The 11759-nt window shown below is 39.2% G+C and overlaps 1 pseudogene; it reads left to right on the forward strand.

The window, feature by feature from the left end:
• The window catches only part of LOC107680722 (protein SHQ1 homolog), a 33305-nt pseudogene that overhangs the window by 18666 nt on the left and 2880 nt on the right, over positions 1–11759 (forward strand).

Consider the following 11759-nt stretch of genomic DNA (forward strand, 5'->3'; position numbering starts at 1 on the left):
AACAAGATTAGATGAGCAAAATCACAACTCACCGGTCACAGGTTCATGTCAGGTTCTGGCAGCTTCCTGCACTGACAAAAAAATATGTACTCATGGAAGATTCCATAAAGGCAATGTGAAACAGCTTTTCAATCCATTTTAGGTCCATAAAAGGTTATTCAGTGAAGAAATTTAGTGTTCCTCCAACAAGAACTGATTGAATCGTGAAAAGTTGTTTCCTTATAACAGGTGGTTGAAAAACCAGCCAGAAAGTCTTTTCAGAGGTGGGCAAAAAAAAATATTTTTTGATGAAAAATTACAAATATAATTTTTTTCTTAGGAAAATGGTCCACCACTGGATCTTTCACAGTAAGAGCAATGATGTATTAAGAAAGTAGGGTCAGTTTAGCTTTCGGGTTGACTCTAAAGACCAGATTAAAACCAAAATCAACACTGTTTATTTTCATAATAAATGTTGCCGCTCTTCTGTGCACATAATTCTAATAGGTTTCATAATCTGTCTTCAAAATGTGATCAGTTTTCTTGCCTCAGAAACAATTTAACTCATGAAACCTTACAACAAAGTTACCTTAGTCACATTTCATGTTAGTTGTCTTGCATAAGTTGGACAGAGTGCAGAGTGCGTCCCTGTGATCTCCCTGATCAACTATGTATATAACACCTGCCAGCAACCAGTAGTGCAGTGACTTAGTGATCTCCTGCAATTAAATCACTGTCAGTGTCGAATGCTCTGTAATTGGGTTGAAATTGTATTTCAGATTAATTGTCTACCCTTAGAGGCTTTTAAATTTGCCTTTATAGTATTATATCCATCTCCTCTCTGAGGTTTACACTGGTCCTCTTACTCTTATCCTCAAGGTACAGATTTGTAAACACACTGCTGAGTTGTAATCTACTCACTGGTGTATATTTTCATGCAGAGTCTGTGACATTTCACTCCAGTCTACAATTTGTAGATTTAAAACCATCAAAGCCCCGTGAGCGATAAGGCTCCCCTTTAATGAACGGTAACAGCGGTGTGACTCCCCTCAGAAAGCAGACTGCCCTGTCACACCGTGACTCCTGGGTAATTAATTTGTCAGCGGAACATGAATGGAGGTGTGTATCTGATGTGTGTACTCTAATTTGAGGCACTTCGTTTAACCAGCAGTGAAAACAAACAGTTGTAGTTAGTAGGAAAACAAACCCATTAATGATGCTGCACGAGGAAAGCCGTGATGGTAAATGCTATCCAGGGGTAAATATTTGAACAGCCCTCTGGCAGCTTGTCTGGTTGTTCTCCCAGAGATCCTGCTAAAGCCAGCGGGCCCTCAAGGAGATTGAGGATGGAGACGGTGAGTAACGTCCTAGAAAGATGCACTGTGGGCAAATATAAATGCTCATATATAATCTGAACGTTCAGAGGCTTGCCTGTATTTCATTTAACTGCATAGCTTGGATTCAGTTTCCACTTGTTTTGCTCTGCACTGGTATCGGCTTGCCAGTTGGTGCAGTGTTTCACAACTTTTTTGTTATAACTACCTCCATAGCACCGTGTTAAATGCCTTATATTTATACAGGCCTTAATTGCTGGCCTAAATACCCCTTCATCAACATGTATGTACAGTTAGAATTTAATAGAACTGTTTTCTATTTAAAATATATTTTAAAATGCAATTTATTTCTGTGATGTAAAGGTGATTTTTCAGCAGTCAATAATCTAGTCTTCAGTGTCACCTGATCCGTCAGAAATCATTTAGACTGATTTGGTGCTCAAGAAAGATTTATTATTATTATCTATGTTGAAAACAGTTGCTGTTTAATATTTTTGTGGAAACCCTGATAGATCTTTTTTAAGCGTTCTTTGACTATACAGTTCTAAAGTACAGAAATTATTTGAAAAATAAATAGTTTGTAACATTATAAATGTTTTACTGTCACTTTTGATCTGTTTAATTAGTCAGTTTGATCAATTTAACTTTCAAAGGGTAGTATACATTTATGTTATATAAATGTGTGTTGTTGTATTTTTTTGGAAGTTGTTTTATCTTTTGGTTTGGAAGCAGGTTAATTTTCATGGTGTTTTAAAAACCCTTTCACATTTCTCAGAGCTTGGCTTTTTTTTTTGCCAAGTTCCATCATAGCTTATTGAGATTCATTGTTTTGCTCAGCAGGAATTGTCATCTCTAAGCCAACGTAATCAATCTTAAGTACATTGCTGGATTCACAATGATAGATGTAGGCCATTTGATGCAACATAATTTGATGTCACCGTTCTTTAATGTAATTTTTGCAGCTGTTTCTCGAGGTTAGCTGCTTTGTTCAGTCATGTTAGGGTTTTCCACACGGCTAGCAGTCAGTGTCATCATTTTGTGTGATTAATAAATTGGTGGTTTGAGGCTGAATCTCACCAAGCTTGTCAACAACATATCCAGGTCATATTTCACGCCTAAATCAAAGAAAAATAAATGTTTGTTTGATGGACCTTTTATTTTACATGATTTTCATGACAAATGAGCACAATTATGCCGTCATATTTTATATTCTTAAAATAACCAATAAAAAAATCTTTCTCCACTCAAAAAGTAGCTGTGTATTCGAATGAAATAAAATTCTGTGAGATTTAAATATTGGCACCCCGTGGACCTTTACCATCTGTACTTCCAGGGCCTGAATCTCACCTTATCACCCCATTCCTCTTCTCTCTCTTCTTTGCTCTCCTCTCCTCAACTTCTTCCCCTGAGACACCTGATTGCAGCACATGATTAACTGGCTCAACATGCAGTCTAAACCCAGCACACACTGCACCGCACAGTCCCACAGCTGGTCTTCGGAAGAATCCAAAGCTTACTTTTCTTCCCCTCTCCCAGGGAGCAGTGAAGAAAAGTAGAAAACCCTTCAATTATAGATGGATGAAGGTCAGAGAAAGAGAGAAAGAGAGAGAGGAAGAATGGGGAAAGACAGAGTATGGTTCAAGTTCCTGGAGTTTTTCTCGTATGTCCTGAAGCTGGAAGCCACGACGGCTTCTCCGCGTAAGAGCTCCAGCTTAAATGGGAACCAAATGTTTGTGTAAGGCTTTCCTCGGTGCGAGTACGCTGTTTGTTTTCTGAGGTGGCTGGAATGTCTCCACCGGCTGGCAGGCTATTCTGTGGGCGGCTCGAGAATCCTCGCGGCCCTTCTTTCGCTTTACAACTGAGCCCGTTACTTTGCGCTGAGGGGATATTTTTGCACCTTATTTGGGAGACGGGTGTTATGACAACAAATATCCTCACTGTGGCACGGTGCCCTCAAGGTGATTGTGGGTGTATTTTGTGTGTTGTGGAAGCATCTGCCAGAATAGAAAATACAATCATCTCAAAAAGCATCTGCTCAGCACAGATTTCCCCTTTTGCTTCAACAAAAGTTGCACATTTGATTACTAAATAAGCTGTCTTCACTGCTAAAAAAACCAAAACCTTTATCTGTATTTTTGTCTTGTTTTCTGATGAAAATACCCAAGCATCTTTAAAATAAGACAAATTTACTATTTAAATTTATAGTACACTGTTTTCAGAATTTTTTGTCACCCCATTGGTTTAAGCATAAGCCTTAGATTTATGTTAGATTCATGCTTAAAACAAACAAAATAAAAAATCTAACTTTTGAACTTTTGACAAAAATGCTGATTGAGAAAATATTTGTACACAATTTTTGAGCATGCTTATTTAGTTTAGTCTGAATAAACACATCCTTCTGGTTTAGACTGATTTACTGCTTGTTTTCTTTGTCACAGGGAAGGCCTGCGTTCTGAAATGTCTGCTGGCCATCCATAAGATCTTCCGGGAGAACGATCCGGCCTATATCCTCAATGACCTCTACATCACAGACTACTGCATCTGGATCCAGAGAGTCAAGTATGTTCAGTCCAGCACAATAACACCTAAATCAGCCACCCTGAAATTAACTGGGTCCAAAATCTGATTGTCTGCTAATCATACCGGTTTCATTCATCTGAGAGCTAAACCGTAGGTTTATCAAAGCAGTAAGCCACATGAGATGGGTGTTACAGTGATTATACCCATATGTAGGGGGTCTTGTTGGGTACATCTCACAAAATGATGTCCAGGTCACATTTCACACCATATATGAGATATGCTGCAGACATGTTTTTGTCAGGTTTCTTGAGATTGAACTTCTTTGCCACAATGCAAAACCAATAAGCAATAGTATGACAGTATTAAACAAAAAAATTGAAGAGACCAAACTATCCATTTGATTATTTTTTGTTGGTTTTGTTTTAGTTCAGTCTCTGCTAGTTAAACTGAACCACAGTGCTTGAACTTGATTCATGATGAATGGTAATGCAATCATGATTTCTGCTCGCCATTTTTTGTAATCACTTCCACGTTTAAAATGCGAACTACAGCCGGTGCAATAATTCAGTAATGAGATATACTCTGCTTCCAGGCTGGTGTTCAGCTAAAGTTGTATGCTTGTCTATAAAGAGTCCAGTTGAAAAATGTGCATCTGAAGTTGTAGGCTCGGTGCCCAGATGCAATAAATGTCCTGAGGGGATTGCACTGAAATTTTTCAGTCCTATGTTTTGCCAAAGTGTAGATTTTATGGCAAGAATGCAGCCTTGACATCAAATTAATAATGGATGTGTAAAATGGCAGACTTTAAATGTGCCTGTTTTCTCAATGAGACAAAGGGAGAAAATGAGGAAGAGAGACAGAGGTGGGTACAGAGACTCTTTGTCCGCGGTCCTCAGAGAACTGCACAGTTCCACCATCAATGTGCTGGAAAACTTAATCGCGCTTACTGGGCCTCTGAGATAAAAGGGCAAATTAGGCAAAGCACTATCCTGTCTTTATTCCCTCTTTTTCTTCTTTAAATAAAATGAACATAAAATATTTTTAAAAATGTGTCCTTAGGGTACCTTGTTCTCCATCGATCACTAAATGCATCATCTGAGGCATCAGTAGCATTGACCTGCGAATGAATGCTTGTGTTCCTCTGTTCCTCTCCCTCTTCAGCACTTTATTGAACAGAACAAAAGAAAAACAGACCGGAGAGAGTTGAAAGGCACAGCTTGCAGGATCTGCGACAGGAATCTAGTGCCGCTGATGTATCTTAGTCATACTTGCCTTGAGGCGTTTGACATCTCTCAACAGCACACTGAAAATTGATTTCCAGTTTGCATCTTTTTAGAGTATCTTTAGTTGTCTTGAAACTGCTGCAAACTTTTCCTTTGAGTTCAGACAAAGCCCCTCTTGTCATGGGAAGTGACTGCAGGAGACTTGCTCCTCCTTTTAAGTGCTGGAGCGTTTGATCAAATCCCCACTGCTCTGGTTTGTGTAGACAACTCGCTGTTATCATAGCAGGTTTGTTGTGACAGCGTTTTCAACATCTGACATATCCTCTGTCAGATGATTTAAACAATTCTCTCTTCCAAAAAAATCCTCCCAGAAGGACGCCCCAGTCCAGTTATCTGAGCAAGTTATCTTTGGCTGCGTTCACACAGCAGCAGAATGTGCTTATCAGTCTTTGTGTAGAATGCTTAACTGTTATTAATTTCACAGCAGGTCTGGGCAAACTCTATCTATCCATCTGTATATTGTTCTTTTATTCTATCCACCCATCCGTATATTGTTCTGTCATTCCAACCATTCATTCATTCATTCATCTGTATATTGTTCTTTTATTCTATCCACCCATCCGCATATTGTTCTGTCGTTCCAACCATTCATTCATTCATTCATTCATTCATCCATCCATCTGTATATTGTTATTTTATTCTATCCACCCATCCGCATATTGTTCTGTCGTTCCATCCATTCATTCATTCATTCATTCATCCATTCATCCATATATTGTTCTTTTATTCTATCCACCCATCCGCATATTGTTCTGTCGTTCCATCCATTCATTCATTCATTCATTCATCCATTCATCCATATATTGTTCTTTTATTCTATCCACCCATCCGCATATTGTTCTGTCGTTCCATCCATTCATTCATCCATCCATCCATAAAGTATATTGTTCTATTGTTCCATCCATCCATCCATACAGTATATTGTTCTATCGTTCCATCCATCCTTTCCTCCGTATGTTGTTCTATCGTTCCATCTATCCATTCTTTTGTATTTTGTTCTATCATTGTTCTAACCAGTTCCTGCATGTTTTTGCCGTGAAATGTGACATGTATTTAGTGAATTAACCCCTGACTGTGTGAAAGTAGCCTTTGTGAGAACTCTAGATTATAGATGTTATCCAGGCTCGTCTGTGGCAGCAGTTCCTCCTCAGATCTCTTATCGGCAGTCAGATGCGATCAGCTGCTCTTGATGAATGTTGGGATTAATAAATGCTGCCCCTGTGGGCATGATTTATAGTGTCTCTCTGCAATACGTCCGGCGTTCTCACTCTTGAAATCCTCCCGACTGCCGGAATGTCATGCTAAAATTTATGATGTCTTAAAGACTTCAAGTGTGATTTAAATCTCTGTACGGACCCCCCGATCAACAATGAAACAAAGTGGATTGAGTTGGACACTCCTCTTTCTGGCTGTTTGACTGACATGGCTCCATGGTCTGTCATGCTGATGGCAACATGCCTGACAAGTAGCCACCATCACTCAGTCCTTTTATGAATGGTCGGAATAGTGTCAGGGAACTTGTTCCATATCCATTTGCTACTGGAAAACATCCCAACTTTCTTTTAGCTGAACCGATATCACGTAAATTTTTATTAAAATAATATTCTGTAATGATTTACTCATCCTCATGGTGTTCCAAACCTACATGCTGTTGTGTTTTTCTGTGGAACACAAAAATTTAATTTTTAAATAATCTTCACATGCATTTTTCCATTCGGTGTCAATTATCAAGCATAGCGTTAGTTCTGGCAGGTCATGTCAGTCAAGCTTGCATCAGCTGACTCTCAGCTGATTTATCTCTAGCTATAGGAATATGACACCTATCACTACTTCTTTATATAAGGTCCATTCAGTATTATTCAGTAGCTTATTGCTTTGCGCAGGAGCTAATTACCCTCCACCATCCCCAGCTCCTCATTTCATCCACAGTCAGGACTTGGCATTCGATATAACTCTTTTATCCTGAATTGCGTTGTTACATGAAATTGTCATTAAGAACATATCTTCTACATTTAGATTAGTTCTGTTCTGTTAACCCTAAGGGGGTCATTGCTGCTCTTATTCATGCTAGGCTGCATGGATGGGCAGGGAGTTTTTGCCCAGAACAGAACCATACTAATTGTCAATCATCTTTGACGCTAATGGTCCCGCTCTGTTTAGATTATTAAGGATTGCTGTCACTTCAGTTTGGATGGCTTTGAGTTTGACCGTGACCTTTTTGGTTTTGTTCTCTGACATTTCACTATCTTGCCATCCGATTTGAGAGATTCACTTCTGATAGTCAGCTTTGGTGTTGTTTGGGAAAAATGTGTAAAGACTGCATGTTGATTATGAAAAGGAATTAATATTGTTGGACTGGACTGACAAATTTGGGACTTGGTGTCACGCACAAGTTTTTAGTTACCATAATAATAGTAATAATAATAATAATTATTATTATTATTATTATTGTTATTATTATTGTTACATTTATTTTTTAAACTTATTTAAGCTTAAAATATTATGTCAAGCAATACATTGTAAGCGTACATGGCTGTTATGTAAAATTGTGAATTATCACAGCACATAAAATATTAATTTACCTGGCTGGGAATAACATTCTTTCCTGGTGAATGCACAGTAGTATAATGCCACTGTTGATATTCTGTTTAGAAACCCACCAGGTTGCATTTATCGACTGGTTCAATAATTATGTAGAAAGATATTCATATTTCAATATCATGATTACCAATTAAGTAGTGTTTTGGTGGTCATGTGATCGCAACATTATGTATATTTTTAGACAACTGATACAAACAAAACAAAAAATGTTAATTTCAGTAGTTGTAAAAATTTTGTGAGTAGAAGTAGGCCTACAGCTTTAATGTATGATTTATTGATTTTTGCTGAAACACTTAAACAAGAGTCTTACATTGTTTATGATATGAGTTCTATGACGGAAAAGTCCTGAACATTTACACTATCTTTTCTCTGTAGACATAGTCACATAGTCTTCTGTGAGCGCTTGAGATACGGAGAGAGGGAGACAGAAAGAGAGAGAGAGCGGGAGGGAGGATTGAAGTGTCCCGCTGGTGTGAGGAAAGTGATCCTGGTCTTAGAGCTCACTCAGATAAGTGGATCATATTCCCTCTCAGCGTGTGGTTTAGCAGCATTTGAAGACTTCGACTTGTACAGTCAGTCTGAGCTGTGACGGTGCTCTCTCCCCTTCCAGTTTCCCCCGAATCCTCTGTTCTTGTAATATGAGAAAAGCTGAATGAAGCAATGGCACAGTTTTGTAAAATGTATACCTAGAATACACCATAAGTCACTTTGAATTAAAAAATGAAAATGTAGTAAGGATTTGACTGAAATGTGTCCAACTCACAGTTCAGCTGTAAAATGAATCATTTATTTAGTTTCAATGACTTTTAACGTGACATTTTAAATGATATTAAAGACTAATTATCTTGTTGAAAAGTGGGAGGTACATTTCATCCTTGTGTGTCTTTGATTTGAATATTTTAAGAGCTTAATGTAGACACAGCTCGAGAGCTTTGTTTGAAGTAGACGAGTAATTCAGGTTCACCCCATCTCTTTAGACATAAAGGTCTCCACTATTTTCTCAAGCTGCCTCTAGTGTGTCTTTGTTGTGGCAAGCTTGTTTTTATTTCCTCCCTCTCTCAACCTTGAAAGCCGCCCCTTCTCGATTAATTAAGGCGAACCACAATAGTGCCATCGTAATGTCTGAATTGTGTACAACATTATCCTTCGCCCCAAAAGGGGCATTTGTTTCCACCGCAAGCATGCATTCTCTCACCGCAGAAGTGAAGGAGGAGAGAGAGAGTTAGATACAGAGAAAACAAGCGAGTCTCTACAATGCTAACTCAATAATGACTTCCCACGGGGAGAAAACGAATATGGCAAATGTTTGAAGCGCCGCCGCCACTGCTATGGTACTTCCACCAATCACGTTACTCCAGGAAGTGCCTAATAGTTTTATGGACCCTCTTTCTTCTTCGGAGACCACATGGTGCTTTTCAGAGAACTTTCTTTGGCCAGGGTCAGAAATTACCCCAGGGTTCAGGCCAGAATAACACTAAAAATGTGTGCTTTTTATTTGTCATCTGATATTTGATAAAATTATAGTTATGGACTTCTGGAGACACTATAGTGACCTGTAGCTGTCCGATATCTGTGTTTGCAGATTAGTGTTGTCACGGTACCAAAATTTCAGTATTCCGTACCAATACATTCTAACAGAGCATTGATTGTGTTTTGGTCTAGCCAATTTATAAATACTTTAATATTAACTTAAAACAAGTCTTACGTCATCCACCGGAATGGCTTCCGTGAATGACAGTCAGCGGAAGTGAGAAAAAAGTGTTTATTACGTTTGAAATGTGTCAACCAACACACGCTTACCGCCATTGAAAGGCTTGGAGGGGCCAGGACAATTTTTAATATAACTCCGATTGGATTCGAAAGAAGAAAATCACATACACCTAGGATGCTTTGAGGGTGAGTAAAACACAGGCTAATTTTCATTTTTGGGTGAACTAACCCTAAAGGGAATAAATAGCCTACGAGATGGGAGGATAAAAAAATGTTCAATACTTTTTCTCGCAATTATATCGTTGGGCAAGTAATAGGACACTGTATATAAATTGCGGGCATCAGGGAGCCGCTATTGAAACCGCTTTCGATTGCATGCTCTCATTTTACTTTCACTTTCACTTTCGAGATTCGCGATCACAAGGACTCTATACTACGAAGCGGAAACTCCCCCTGCAGTTTGCTTACTGAGAAAACAGGTCCATAGATGATGCAGTCAACATGGTTCTGCATTATATCCTACAACATCTAGACAAGCCAGGGACTTATGCTAGGATCCTGTTTGTGGACTTCAGTTCGGCTATCAATACAATCATCCCAGCACTCCTCCAGACCAAACTAACCCACTTTCTAGATCGATCTGTCAATGGATCACCAGCTTTCTGACAGATAGGCAACAGCTAGTGAGACTGGGGAATTAATTTCAAACAGCCGCACCATAAGCACTGGTGCCCCCCCAGGGATGTGTTCTCTCCCCACTGCTCTTCTCCTTCTACACCAATGACTGCACCTCTACTGACCCCTCTGTCAAGCTCCTGAAGTTTGCAGACAACGCAACAGTCATCGGCCTCATCCAGAAGCGAGGTTGAGCAGCTGGCTGTCTGGTGCAGTCTTAACAACCTGGAGCTGACTCACATTGACTCCATTGTTAAAAAGGCTTCACCAGCTGAGGAAGTTCATCCTGCCACAGGAGCTGCTCACACAGTTCTACTCAGCCCTCATTGTGTCTGTCCTGTGCACTTCAATAACTGTCTGGTTTAGCTCAGCTGCAAAATCAGACATTAGAAGACTACAGAGGACGGTTCGGACTGCTGAAAGGATTATTGGTGCTCCCCTGCCCACCCTTCAAGAACTGTATATATCCAGAGTGAGAAAAAGGGCTCAGAAAATCACTCTGGATCCCTCACATCCAAGCCATCTCCTTTTTGAACTTTTATTGTCTGACCTGTGCTACAGAGCACCGAACACCAGGACTGCCAGGCACAAGAACTACCTCATGAACAGTTAAATGTTCTCCCCTACTGTTCAATAAAAAGATGTGCAATACCACTTTTATTTACTTAATACTACCCTACATCCATTCCATTCTTTGTAAATTCTATTCTATTCCATCTATAATTCTGATTCAGTTTCTGAGTAGAATTTTGTTAATATAGAGAAAATCAGTCATTACTAGAGTCTTCAGTGAGACATGATCCAGACATCATTGTAATACGCTGTTTTGCTGTTCAAGAAACATTTCTTATTATCAATGTTGAAAACAGTTGTGCTGCTTAATATTTTTGTGGAAACGATGACACAGGATTGTTCAGGATTCTTTGATGAATACAAAGTAAAAAAAAAAACAGCATGTTGAAATAGAAATGTCTTTACTGTCACTTTTGATCAGTTTAATCCATACTTGCTGAATAAAAGTATAAATTTTTTTCCAAAAAAAAAAAACTTTGAAAAAAAACCTTTTTGTATGAAAAAATCATAGTGTAGGACTAGGATAGTGCAGGCCGCTCCCCTGTTTACAAAACTTATATTTTTCTGTTTACATTTCTCAAGACAACTTTATCAGTGACATCTATGGTATTGTATAGGGACATTTCATGCCTGGTATTCTTAAAAAATTAAAATAATTTATAGCCCCTTCAAGGCCTGTTTGTGTATTATATGAGTCATTTATCTTGTAAAGTCTCTGAAAAGTGTCCAACCGGTTTTGCATCTCCATCTAACCATGAATTTTCCTCGATATAGCACAGACTGCCTCGTTATCTCAGATAAGCACTTTCTGAAGGCGCCAAGCATACTTGTGACTAAGGCGTTGTGTACACAGTATCCTCCTGAGACAGTAGCGCTGCTCTCCTGCTAGGAATCCCTGTCCGCCGGCAGTCCAGGACATCATTAGGCCTGCACGGTGATAACGAGGCATCTTGGTTCTCAGCGGTGGGTTAATTGAAACAGAATACGGCGACGCACGTCAATAGAGATGGGGCGGCTCAGACTTGCATGCTTTATCCTTTTTGTGAATGACCACGACCTCGAAACTGTCAGGGAGCATGACGCC

The sequence above is a fragment of the Sinocyclocheilus anshuiensis genome, unplaced genomic scaffold, assembly GCF_001515605.1.
Source record: "Sinocyclocheilus anshuiensis isolate Anshui unplaced genomic scaffold, SAMN03320099.WGS_v1.1 scaffold396, whole genome shotgun sequence".
Classification (NCBI taxonomy): domain Eukaryota; kingdom Metazoa; phylum Chordata; class Actinopteri; order Cypriniformes; family Cyprinidae; genus Sinocyclocheilus; species Sinocyclocheilus anshuiensis.